Source organism: Schistocerca piceifrons, chromosome 5 (genome assembly GCF_021461385.2).
Source record: "Schistocerca piceifrons isolate TAMUIC-IGC-003096 chromosome 5, iqSchPice1.1, whole genome shotgun sequence".
NCBI classification, from domain to species: domain Eukaryota; kingdom Metazoa; phylum Arthropoda; class Insecta; order Orthoptera; family Acrididae; genus Schistocerca; species Schistocerca piceifrons.
The window spans coordinates 31,118,226-31,132,287 of NC_060142.1; the positions used below are offsets into that span (position 1 = coordinate 31,118,226).

At 43.3% G+C, this 14,062-nt stretch overlaps 1 protein-coding gene across 1 annotated transcript in view; it reads left to right on the forward strand.

Moving 5' to 3' along the window:
• The first annotated feature begins 2,857 nt into the window (after positions 1–2,857).
• The window catches only part of LOC124798538 (inactive dipeptidyl peptidase 10), a 1,422,769-nt gene continuing 1,411,564 nt past the window's right edge, over positions 2,858–14,062 (forward strand). The window contains exon 1 of the mRNA XM_047261988.1: positions 2,858–3,196. The gene's annotated coding sequence lies outside the window, so the exon portion shown is untranslated. The remainder of the gene's footprint in view (positions 3,197–14,062) is intronic.

Genomic DNA, 14,062 nt, shown 5'->3' on the forward strand with positions numbered 1-14,062 from the left:
CACACATCCATGCCCGAGGCAGGATGCGAACCTGCGGCCGTAGCGATCGCGCTGTTCCAGACTGTAGCACCTAGAACCGCTTGGCCACCCCGGCCGGCAGCATGACATTAGTGAAGAATATTCTGATGCACCCGGACAAATATCCCTGGTATGTTTCGAATCACATCAAAAGCAGCTACAATGCTGGCAACTAATTCCATCTCTGTATACACTGGGGTCTCATACACAAGTGACATTAGATACCCCCATAGGAAATAATCAAGAGGTTTCAGGTCAGGTAGCCTCGCAGGAATAGGACCTCCCCATCGAATCCAGCAACCAGTAAATACTATAGCGGTACTGCTCTCTCGCATTGTACTGTGGTCCTGAATAATACTGAGTAATGAATGGGCCTGTCGTTCATTCATAATACGGTAATGGAACAATGTAAATACGATACGACAGAGACACCTTATGAACAAATAACATAAACAAAACCTGCATCATGACTTCCTGGTAATCAGGCTCGTCCTACCTGTTTCCTTGGAGGAAATAAAAAATGTACACGTAAATAAACAGCAGAGCACTTGTAAACTTGAACGCGCATGCTAGTTGTAAATAAACTGGAAAACAGTAATGCTAGATAAAGCGGTAGACACATTTACTTCCATACCTCCTTAGCTGACTTCTACCATCACAGATTCTCTGCCTCAAATTGTTCAGTGGAGCATTCTCTACCTGCTGTTAGATTTTTGCACGCTCTTACAGAGACACCATGTATATAGTGCAGCTTTCTCGCAAATGTAACAAAATGTTTACAAATTAAAACTGTTCAAAAAATGGTTCAAATGGCTCTAAGCACGATGGGACTTATCATCTGAGGTCATCATCCCCTAGACTTAGAACTACTTAAACCTAACTAACCTAAGGACATCACACACATCCATGCCCGAGGGAGGATTCGAACCTGCGACCGTAGCAGCAGCGCGGTTCCGGACTGAAGCGCCTACAACCGCTCGACCACAGCGACCGGTATTACTACTGTCTTTCACGCTATTTGTAGTATTAAAATTCTGAATACAACAACTGAAAACATCTTGCTTGTTCTTTTGCAACTCCATGGCTAACTCTAGGGTCTGTTTCCGTCTCACCATCCATTCCTCAGTCCTCCCACACTTCTCTTTCCCATGATTCATAAGTTTAGGAAGTATTTATGCCGGCACGCGAAGTACTGGGTGATCAAAAAGTCAGTATAAATTTGAAAACTGAATAAATCACGGAATAATGTAGATACAAAGGTACAAATTGACACACATGCTTGGAGTGACATGCGGTTTTATTAGAACCAAAAAAATACAAACGTTCAAAAAAATGTCCGACAGATGGCACTTCATCTGATCAGAATAGCAGTGATTAGCATAACAAAGTAAGACAAAGCAAAGATAATGTTATTTACAGGAAATGCTCAATATGTCCACCATCATTCGTCAACAATAGCTGTAGTCGAGGAATAATGTTGTGAACAGCACTGTAAAGCATGTCTGGAGTTATGGTGAGGCAGTGGCGTCGGATGTTGTCTTTCAGCATCCCTAGAGATGTCGGTCGATTACGATACACTTGCGACTTCAGGTAACCCCAAAGCCAATAATCGCACGGACCGAGGTCTGGGGACCTGGGAGGCCAAGCATGACGAAAGTGGCGGCTGAGCACACGATCATCACCAAACGACGCGCGCAAGAGATCTTTCACGCGTCTAGCAATATGGGGTGGAGCGCCATCCTGCATAAACAACGTACGTTCCAGCACGTGTTTATCATCCAGGCTGGGGATGATGCGATTCTGTAACATATCGGCGTACCTCTCACCCGTCACGGTAGCAGTTTTGCTGTCCAGCGCCATCTGTCGGACATTTTGTGAACTTTTTTTTCGTTCTAATAAAACCCCATGTCATTCTAAACATGTGTGTCAATTTTTACCTCTCTATCTACATTATTCCGTGGTTTATTTTCAAATTTATACTGACTTTTTGATCACCGTGTACATGCCTCCCCATTTTTCTTTGCAGTGGAATGCCTTTTTGGTTAATGGTCGGATCCCTAATTCTTCCCTTATTACTTCGTTTCTAATTTTGTCTTCCCTAGTGCAGCCTTTCACAGATTCAGAAATTTCATTTTGATACTTCTAGTTGCCGTAAATCCTTATCTCTCAGAGGGGTCCTTTCCACCCCACCATAAGAGAATTGATTGTTGCGTCAGTAGTGCTCCTCATTCCACCTTGGAAGACCCATTAAGCCATTTAGATAACAGGGGACATTAGACCTTAAATACCTGAGGATGTGCCTGTATGATACGAAACCGGTTGTCCCAGTCACTGAGCGACTATAATGAAACAGTTAGCGTGGCAAAATTGGGCTCTTAATCGGTTTTGCAGTATTTCAAGGACTCAACATATTTTATTTAGGGTGTTTCTTTCAGTATTTAAAACTATTTAGTAGGGTACAGCGCGGAGTGTATTGTTTGCTTAACACGTACGGATCAGTAGCAGCATTCATTCAGTAGCTAATGTACGTTAAATGCCACCCACCCGTGGGTCGGAGATGTGAGCCGAGCTGCTCTTCCCCTACCACTTGCTGACCCTCCCCTCCCCCCCCCCCCCCCTATGTCTCCTGCCTGGGCGCTGGTAGGTGCGCGGAGTGAGTGTTGTTCTCGGGCGTCGCGTCCCCGCTGTGGTGACTCGCGGCGCGGCCCGCCTCCCTGGGACAGCTGCTCCGCCGTCGACGTCGGCGTCTCCCCCGCCGCCCCTCCCGCCCCCACCACGCCCCCACTTGGCTGCCACGCCGGCGCGCGCCTCACAGCTATTCGGGTCTGGCCCGCGAGGTGACACACTGGCCACAAACACGGACCACAGTCACCTCCCGCCTGGCGACGACGCGACGCGCTGTGTGCTTCTCTCCGATCGCCCGAGAAACCGAACCGAGCACCGTGACTTTGCACCACAGTGACCGCGTGCGTCTACGCCGACCTGCGTCATCGGAACTCCGGTCCGGAGGTCTTGTTCTGTGGTCACTGTCCGGCTGTCTTGGAACCAGTCCAGTACATCAGTTTTCACACGCCAAGTGACGAAGTTCAGCTATAGAGGCCAAGATTCTGACCTGGATTATTGCTGCGGAAGAACATAAGGCACTTATAATTTCCTGCGCCTTGCTGACCGGATATCTGTGAGTAGTGGAGCACTAGTCTTTGACGTACCACAGAAAGTGTCTTTTCTATTTCGCATTCTGTGCTAGCGTCACTAAATCGATTATCGGATGAACATTTGGCGTTTAATGATTTATCCACCACTTTTTTCTCTGTCTCACAGCGTGTGCGTGCTCACACACACACACACACACACACACACACACACACACGCATAGAACACAGCACATAAAACAGAACAGAGTCACAGAGGCCTGTGTCCCTAACTTAATTACCATAACATAAGTTTCAATAGTGTCTGTTTAACATCCTTAAAACGGTATAAAATGATTTAATTACAGAGGGATCGCAAGATGTTGGTACGAAATTCAAGATGTTGCAATGTCAGCATCAAGTGGATGGGAAAGTAGAGTAACGAGAAATATTTATTTATTGGTTTATGCAACCTAACTAACATTGCAAGTGGAACCAGAAAAAACACATATCAAAAATAGTTTCTTAAGCTTCTTAATTTCTACTGATTCTTCTCATCAGAAGGTGAGCTTAGATGTCGGAGAATGTCTCTACGTCTGCAAGGCAAAGTGTAAAAATATGTAGTTGTTAAATGGACAATTAGAAAGAGAGAGAAATGGAGGAAGGTGGACTGTATATATGTATACGTGTGTAGGGTAAGGGGGCGGTGAGGGTAGTGCTGGAATGTTCAGCTGAATTGACTGTTGGAGGGGAAATACTGAGGCCAATTATGGCGACAGGGAAGTACTGTCAATAGCAGAGTGTTCAGTTACATTTCGGTAAACTTGAAACACGAGTCGAACCGAGGCACGCTACAGTGATAGAGCAGCTCAGTCAATAGCAAAATGTATAGCAGTGATCTTTGTACCTACATTAGGCTGTGCGATTTGCGGAAGATCTTGTTGATATCTTGACATGACAGTGAGACGGGGTGCTGTCTCATATGGATGTAAGAATTTGCCACAGCTTTGTTGAGGCAACCTACACAACAGTCACCCGAACTGGTATGGAAGAAAAGAACAAATATCCAGAGCCTGCCGCTCCCATACATTTTTGCAAGGTGCTGGACTACGCAGTGGGTATAGAGTCTACAAGTGCTGACATATTTCGCGTTACATCGATTTCACGCTTGATATCTTGCTTGAAAATGAATAATAAAAACTGAAGTACTTTGACCTTGCGTAGGAAACAAGGGTAGTGTTACAATATGTCTTTCAAAAGTATGGGTCAACCTAAATAAAATTAGAGTTTTTGTCGCCTTCTTAAAATTATAAATACTTAAGTAGCCAAACCTAGGGACAACCAGTCTACCGCAAAGTCGGTATGTACTCGTTGATGACAACGCACATGTTCGGTTGTGGACAGGTACGTAACAGACAGCTACTTCACTCTGGTGTCCCGCGAGCGACACTCGAATCGTTCGTACGTGACGCAGACAGCCAGTGGAGTATAAATTGAGGGTAACGTAACGCCATACATAGCGGCAAGTTTGCGTATTCGTATTATGACAGTGCCGACAGGTGAAAATGGACTAATTCCATATCACTGATGCAGTGTAAGAAAATTTTGTAACGTACGTTTCACGAAACAACATGCATGAGAACTGAAATATATATATATTATATTAATATATTGTATGTTAAAATACATACGCCTAGGTCTAAACTTAGAAATTTTTGGTACTGTTCCGTTCGTTCGACATTTATGAAATTTGTTTCTATAGAGTAACTTATTGAATGTTTTAAATTATTGGCGATAAGAAGTTGCAAAATATATACTGAAGGACACGGAGACATATGGAATTTTAATAATCCTCGATATAAATATGGGGCATTTCTAAAGAGAAAGGAATAATGTGATTTTTTTAACTGTAATGATCTAGCGGCACCTTAATGTGAATATTGTTCATCAAGCGGGGAAGTTAACGAATTTACACATTTGTAGAGATTTCGTGGTAATAATTAATGAGGACTAGCGTATAATCATGCTTCTTAAAATAATTACTTATAAGCGTTTAGCACTTAGCATATACAAGAAGTGAAGGAAGAATAATGCTGTTTTCTGGTCAATACGTTCTGAAGATTTAAAATATGTATTTAATCTTGTAATGTATTGATAGTTCAAATGCTGATATTCTACCAGTTAAAGAAACTGAAATTTATTTATTATATTTAATAATACTTTTGAAGGGAAATATTAGAAATAATAAAATATTTTGACAGCATATTAACGTAATTTACTACAATAGTGGAAAAGTGCTCATTAAATGATGAGGCTTATAGTTGATGGAATTCTCAATATAAATCTTTGTACACTAAAAGAATGCTAAAAGAAGTGCATCTATGAAGTTCAGCGAAGTAATCAAGTCTTAAAAATGTGAAGTTAATTGATGATAGTAGCGTGCAAAATATATATGATTGCCTCGAGCATGCCATCAGCAACTACTGTGTTCCCGGAGACATTTAATGTTTGTGTCTTCGATATTACCATATTTATTCACATCCTTCCGTTATTGATTGTATTGTAGAAGATAATATAATAGAATATCCATAGTGACTTCCAAAACTAATCAACATTAAATAACTATATATTAAATATTTCCATTCCTTTAAATAGACTATTATCAAGACAGTCAATTCTTCTGTTTATTTAGAGAGCAAGTTTATCAGTCATCTCCAAAGATGGGTGCTATCTCTATTTGTAGTCCAAAAAGTTACGCATATTTTTTTATCAGCAAAAACAGAGTTGCGACACCTTTCACACGAAAATGTAACATGAACACGATCTCTGTGAAAAGTAAACAGTCCCGTAATTAGAGATTAGCTATTGTATGCATTGGGACTACGAGTATTTACGTGTCTCATGCAATTAGACTGAAGAGCAAATATTATTAAAGTGTTGCTTCTAGGGTTTTGCGTTATACCAAGCTGTATCAGTATCAGATTTCATACAGAATCTGAACTTATTTATGAATATATCTATTATTTCCGTTAATAAAAGTGTGCTCACTACTGAGAATCGTTGAAGTTTAGATTTGTGGTCTGTTTTGATTAACTGGAGACTATTTTCAGTTCACTCAATTTTTAAAAGTGAAAATTTTATTAGTCGGCCTTACTTAGGAGATTAATGTACTACTTTATCTATAACGCGATATTAAGTACCACGGTTAAATGCTGGCCTTCTTTGATCTGTTTGGCAGTTTTCTATGAAGGTTTTATTTCTAAGAGCTTAGATGCATGTATTTAGAACAACATTCTTTTTAGTTTCTGACTGCTGTTGGCTAAAATCTGAATTGGTTTGTTATTCGCTTCCGCAAATTGTATTTGTAATACAAGATTTTGTGTGCTAAATATTCAGTTACATACAAACTAGAAATAGAATGACTTTTGCACACGTAGACTTCTTTATTTTTGAGAGCTTGACAGTTTCTCAGCCTTCGGTTCTACAGCGGTGAAGACCATGTACGTATTACAAATGTACACATAAAAAGGGCTGTATTCCCCGCTTCATTATGTTGTTTGTACTGGTGCCAGGACATGTACTGAAAAACGTAAATCAGGTAGTATTCCACTGGAAAAGAGTCGTTGTCTTTGTAACTAGACTGTAGGTAACTGAAAAAGTAGAAGATATTTCTAATATGTTTGAATAAGCTTGTAGAATAATAGATTCTATGCAAGTGATGTCTTCAGAGGCACCAATCAATGAAATCATATTTGTTGCTGTACTGTTGGCTAGTTTCTACATATACGAACGTCAACACAGCCTAAAGTACTGTTTCCTTACAGTGCTTTATTTTATCCCTGTTACAAAATGGGCTTGCTCTTTAAAATATACTTTAATACCAATGCAGCTTCTTAAGGAATCCTTGAGTGTTTAACAATGAAGCTGCAAGTTGTATGTTGATGTCGTGTTGTTCCACCTCAAACTATCCCTTAAGTGATGTGTCTCAGATAAGACAGTGCGTTAAGAACCTGTCTCCTCTTTACCTATGCCACACTTGGAAAGGACATGGCGACAAATAATCTTTCTCTCTGATGTTTGTACGTTTCCATCTCTTCCGGCTCTTATCCTCTTGTGGATAAATGGTGGCGCACGTTTGTGACATTTGTGTGTTTTGGTTCCTTGACTTTTATGGGCAATAAGCTGTTGACTGCACTGTGCGAGCATGTCTCACGAATCGACTTCAAACTACAGTGTGGTAGTTTGTCTTGAGGTCCTCCACATCGCATCCCAAAACCAATACTGCTCCTCTACCAAAATGGCTTCCGCAGCCATCTCGCTATTTATTCCTCGAATGACACTGTTCTAAAGAGACACCCACATCACCCCCTCTGCGACTCCTCCTAGAGATACACACTGGGACACTAATCCTCCCTCCCTACAGCAGTAGGAAAATAAATTCACGTTCGGGAGGGCAACAGTTCAAATTTCCGTCCAGCCAGCCCCTCTAGGTTCTTCGCTTATTGTCGCTTCCGGAGAGGTTTCTTACAAAGGACACGGTTGAATTCCCTCCTCACTCCTCCACAATCCGAGATTATGCTTCATCTGTAACGACCACATCGTCGACAACCCACGAAACTGTATCCCTACCTCTTTCTCCCTGCTCATCTTCCCTTAGCGCACTACCAACATCGACCTATCTTCCATCTAGTAAGAAAATATTCTCTTATCCGTTGACAAGTGATGAGAGCATATCACAACAGTATTTACTGTTCTCAGATATCCAGCCCAGTGCAGTCGTTTCCGTAACAGGACATTTCTACAGGGTACCTTGCCATCTTCTTCATGATGACTATAATGATGATATTTGGTGTATGGGGCGCTCCACTGCGTGGTTATCAGCGCACGTATAAAGTGCAATCTTTTCACTGTCCAATCTCGCTACTTTCCCGAATGATGATAAAATTATGAAGACAACATAGCCTGTCCCCGGGTGGAGAAAATCCCAGAGCCGGCCGGAAATCGAATCCATGACGCCGTGATCCAGGGGCAGCAACGCTAGCCACAAGACCTCGAGCTGCGTACCCATTTTCTTTAGGTGATACCTGTAGAATGAGCATATTCGCTATATACTTTATACTGTGTTTCCTCTCAGACTCTCCACCAGCGAAACCCGTTCACACGACGCGTCCTGTGAAGTTTTGAGGGCCCAGCGAAGCTCAGTCCCTAAGCACTTCTGCAGCTCCCATCGGTCGCGGCAGTGGCTCTCGGCCGACGCTGTGATTTCAGTTGGCAAACTGCTGGAACCAAAAATTTGCTTTGGTTGTACCCACTGTCTCTGTTGATCAGCCTGTCGGCCACTAGTATTTCAATTGCCTCCTTCAGAACACAGTCATAAAAGGACGAGATCTGTCTTAGCACTTCTGGTTCTTCACACTACAGTGAGTTCCCTGTGGCCATGCAGTGTTCTGCAACCGCAGATTTTGTTGGTTGCTTAACCTGAGTGTGTCTTCTGTGACGATGACGGCTAGGTACGCTGTCGAAATATCGAATTACGAAGACGACTTCACCCGGCTGTATAGCCGGGAACGGTACAGACAGCTGATTCGCCGGGAAAGTTTAAGATCACGTATATATCCTTGGCTCAGGAAAAAGGAACAAGATTATGTCTGACAAAAATTTATGGTTCTGTGGATATTCACTTCACTCATGAAATATTGAGTCTAGTAAAAAACTCTCTGAAGGCGAAACAAAGAATGAAAAGCGGATGACTCATGTATCATGAACTTTTAACGAACTATGATGAATCAAAGGCCCCTGCTGAATTTATCTGTCTGTATACGAAGGCTAATCACAGAAGGTACTGTAGGGATTTTAATATAGTCCTCACTAATAGACAGAATGACTGGCGAAGGCTGGCCGGAGGGGCCGAGCTGTTTTAGGCACTACAGTCTGGAACCGCGCGACCGCTACGGTCGCAGGTTCGAATCCTGCCTCGGGCATGGATGTGTGTGATGTCCTTAGGTTAGTCAGGTTTAAGTACCTCTAAGTTCTAGGTGACTGATGACGTCAGAAGTTAAGTCCCATAGTGCTCAGAGCCATTTGAACTGTCGAAGGAAGCATGTGTATACAATTTATTTTTGCTACGCCACTCGCCACTCAAGTTGTCAGACCCTACGTACTTAGTGCTACCCTCGCGAGGAGGGATAGGTCTTACAATATGCGACGTAAAGTGAAACGACCACATGAAAAACATATCGCAGGTGAAGCGGATGGTAGACTGTCATTCGCTGGAAGAATCCTGAGAAGGAATAGTCCACACATGAAGGAAACATCTTGGAAAACCCTCGTTCGATCAACACTTTAACTAGATGGTATAGAGAAAATACAGAGGATTCAAAGAAGAGCTGCAGATCTCCCCACTGGTCCATTTAGCAAGTGCTATAGAGGCACGGAGATGTTCATCTAACTACAGTGGGAACCGCTAGAAAAGGGTTACTGTGCATCACGGTGTGGTTTACTGCTAGAATTCTGGGATCGTACATTCCTAGAAGAGTCAACCAGTATATTGGTTATTCCTGCGTTTATCTCGCCAAATTATAATCGAGGTAAAATTAAAGAGATTAGAGGTCACACGAAGGCTCATTACCAATCGGTATTCAAGTGGATAATTCGTGACTGAAATGCGAAAGAGAAGAATGAGAATAGCGCACAAAAATTCTTCCACTGCACACTGTAATGTACTTCCGTACGTAAATGCAGATTTCGAAAGCTATGTTCAGAGGCACTGTGATGTCCGCGGCACACGTTTAGATTCCAGACCTGGCGCGGAAACAAGTGACGTGAGGGAAGAGTTTTGTCACCACCCACTGGGTTCTCTCGTTAATCTCTGCTGCGAATAATTCGGTTATTCCTGGCGACAGAACGGACTCTTGGAACACACGCAGTTAATTATAGGCCGCCCCTTGTAATCCAGTAGCTGCCTTGTACGGGTGCCCAAAACAAAGGTGTGCACCGGGGCGGGGCGCGGTGCGTGTCGGCCGGGTCAATTAATCAGCCGCCGGCAGCCACTGGCGCCTCTGACTGCGGCGCGGCCTCGCCTGGCCACAGCCCCGCGCCGTATCGCGGCATCGCCCTCGCCCCCACCCTGCGCTCGCCCTTTTCGCCCTTTCGCTGTGCCGCCCTTGGCCCTTGCCGGCGTCGCGTGCGCGCCGACCATCAGCTAGGGCGGGCGCTTCTTCGCGCCCACGCGCCCGGCTCGGCAATCAGTCTTGCGGGCCGCCTCAGATACACATCTGCGCGGTGCACCGTCGGATTACGCCGCACCATCGCGGCTACATTACGGCAGCGATTATACGAGTTACTACGGGCTTCCGGTTGGCAGAGAGGCGTGTGGCCGCGTTCCTCCTGCTCCACTAAAACACCGGAGTTCTTAACAGTTTCCTAAAAGATCATTTGCTAATTAATTTTCTTGTCGTGGTTAGGACCACGGCCACACTTCTACATTTGATAGACATTGTGAATTATATAGTGTAAGTTACAAAATTAAACATTAAATGAAGGTCCCTTCCGCAAGTTAAATACATCACTGGAGTATTCATCACACGATCTCTGTTGTTGCGGTCTTCAGTCCTGAGACTGGTTTGATGCAGCTCTCCATGCTACTCTATCCTGTGCGAGCTTCTTCATCTCCCAGTACCTACTGCAGCCTGCATCCTTCTGAATCTGCTTAGTGTAATCATCTCTTGGTCTCCCTCTACGATTTTTACCCTCCACGCTGCCCTCCAATACTAAATTGGTGATCCCTTGATGCCTCAGAACATGTCCTACCAACAGACCCCTTCTAGTCAAGTGGTGTCACAAACATCTATTCTCCCCAAATCCTATTCAATACCTCCTCATTAGTTATGTGATCTACCCATCTAATCTTCAGCATTCTTCTGTAGCACTACATTTCGAAAGCTTCTATTCTCTTCTTGTCCAAACTATTTATCGTCCATGTTTCACTTCCATACAAATACTTTCAGAAACGACTTCATGACACTTAAATCTACACTCGATCTTAACAAGTTTCTCTTCTTCAGAAACGCTTTCCTTGCCATTGCCAGTCTACATTTTATATCCTCTCTACATCGACCATCATGAGTTATTTTTCTCCCCAAATAGCAAAACTCCTTTACTACTTTAAGTGTCTCATTTCCTAACCTAATTCCCTCAGCACCACCCGAGCCAACTCGACTACATTCCATTATCCTCGTTTTGCTTTTGTTGATGTTCATCTTACATCCTCCTTTCAAGACACTATCCATTCCGTTCAACAGCTCTTCCAAGTCCTTTGCTGTCTCTGACAGAATTATAATGTCATCGGCGAACCTCGAAGTTTTTATTTCTTCTCCATGGATTTTAATACCTACTCCAAATTTTTCTTTTGTTTCCTTCACTGCTTGCTCAATATACAGATCGAATAATATCGGGGAGAGGCTACAACCCTGTCTCACTCCCTTATCAACCATTGCTTCCCTTTCGTGTCCCTCGACTCTTATAACTGCCATCTGGTTTCCGTACTAATTGTATATAGCCTTTCGCTCCCTGTATTTTACCCCTGCCACCTTCAGAATTTGAAAGAGAGTATTCCAGTCAACACTGTCAAAAGCTTTCGCACGATCTCTATCTTACAACAATGGAAATGATTGGTTGCTCAGCCCAGAATAATTACTGTTCTAATTTGAACAGTTCTCAGGTATCCGACCGGGTAGCGTCGTAATTTCTCCACAATATTTCGGCAGACGTACACGCTGCCATCTTGAGGTGGTTCCTGACGAATGCTGTGCTGTTCCTCTCGGCGCCCTATTTATACTAGCCGTTACCCCCTCCACCATTTCTCTCCTGGTGTCTTTGGTGCGGCCGGCGCGGCGGCTACTGGAGGTGGTGGGGGAAGCAGCGCCTGGATCTGAACTGCTGTCTGCAGTCTCCCTGCTGACGCCGTCGAGGACGGTCCTCGAGCTCTGGGACCGCATCGTTCTCTTTAGGCTGAGAGCAGGTTTCCAAGCCTGGCTAAGTTGAAGGCCGCTGTCTTTATTAATTAGATCGTCCTGTAGTCGGATTTCGATGGCCTCTTTAGTAACGCAGTCCCAGAAGTGGGAGGATTGACAGAGTATTTTTGTTTTTTCATAGTCCATAGTATAGCCAGTCTTTATACAATGGTCAACCACGGCTGATTTAGTGGCCTGGCGTAATCCAGTATGGCGCTTGTGTTCGCGGCACTTCTCTTCTACAGTGCGGACTGTCTTCCCAATGTATGATTTTCCGCACTGACAGGGAATTTGATAAACGCCAGGTTTTCGAAGGCATAGGTCATCTTTCTATTTCCTATTTACTTTTTGATTTTGATGTTTAGGAAGTCCAGGTTAGTTCCTTATACCACATTTTTACATCTGAACAGACACAGCGAATTTCGGAATATAAGTTAAATACGTATTTTCCAACAGCAATGTGGGTCAGTAACTAGTGTGAGCAATGTATACTACATTATCTATCTTATTTGTGCTATTACAAAAATTAAAATGAACGAAAGCTAAGAAAAACGGAACAACAAGAAAGGAAAGCAAAAGGACAGAAGGGAAGGACAGACAAAAGAAAAGTAAATGAAAAAGAAGAGAAAAATCTAAAGAAAAAGGCGAAGGGAAATGGAAAGCAGAAAGATAAAAAGATGAGGAAAACCAAAAGGAACAAAAAAGAAAATTAAAAGGAAAAGACAGAAAAGGAAGAAGAAGGAAATAGGAAAGGAAAAACAAAAGGAAAGGACAGAACAGGAAAAAGTAAACATAGGGAAAGGATAGAAATACAAAAGAAAACGGAAATAGAAAAGGAAAGGGTAAAGATAGATTAAAGAGGAAAGTGCCAGGAAGTTAGAACCGGTATCAGCATTTGTAGTGATGTCTTTGTAATAAGTGGGAAAGAATGTGAGAGCTGTCACTATTTCAGAACCTAAACCTCTAATTTATTTTTAAAACTTCGAAGATACTCAGTTTCTCCATAACCGAATACCTGCAACCGAGAAGGTCATCCCGTGATTACCTGTAGTATGGAGGGGGAATGAAATGAACTAGGAACGTAGGTATCATTTTCCCCATAAGTATCATCGATGATGGAATTACGCACTTATACAAAACTAGCTTAGAACCCAGCATTTCCTGCATATGTATTTACTACAATCTTCTGTTAGTCCTTACCCTCCTTCCCTGTCTGCCTGTCTACCTACATCTCCCTCTCTCTCTGCCCACCTCCTCTTGCACCCAACTCTTTGTCCATCTCCACCTGCCCCTCTCTCTATCTATCTCCTCCTGCCCCACAAATTCAATCCCCTCCTCCCCCTCTCTATGTCCACCATGTCCTCCCCCCTGTCTTTGTCCATATTCTCCTTTCCCTTCTCATTGTCCGACTTTTCCTCCCCCCTCTCACTATCCATCTCTTCCCCCCCCCCCACCCCCACTCTCGCTGTTTCTCTTCTCTCCTTTCTTTTCTGTGTCTATCTCTTCCTTGTCCCTCTCTCTCCATCTCCTCCTCCTCATACCTGTGCCTATCTCCTCCTTTCCCCACGCTATCTATCGATCTCCTCATCCTCCCTTCTCTCTGCATGATAGCACACTCACTCCAATAGGAGGTTGGTGGTTCTTACTCCTACCGTATTTCTTTGCAGACTGTAATTAATGTGTGTACCAAATTTGATTGACATCGTTCCAGAGAATTAGGATGAGGATTCTACCTGTGGCTTTGCCCGCATACGCAAATATTAAATATATTTCACACATGTTTTACGTATTTCAAGCGAATTTGTTCACTTACTTCACCTCTATGTCAAGCGAATTTTTCCCTGCAGTTTCATTTTGACGCGGCTCAATATTTATGATGTCGTATCTCCTGAACTAAGTAAT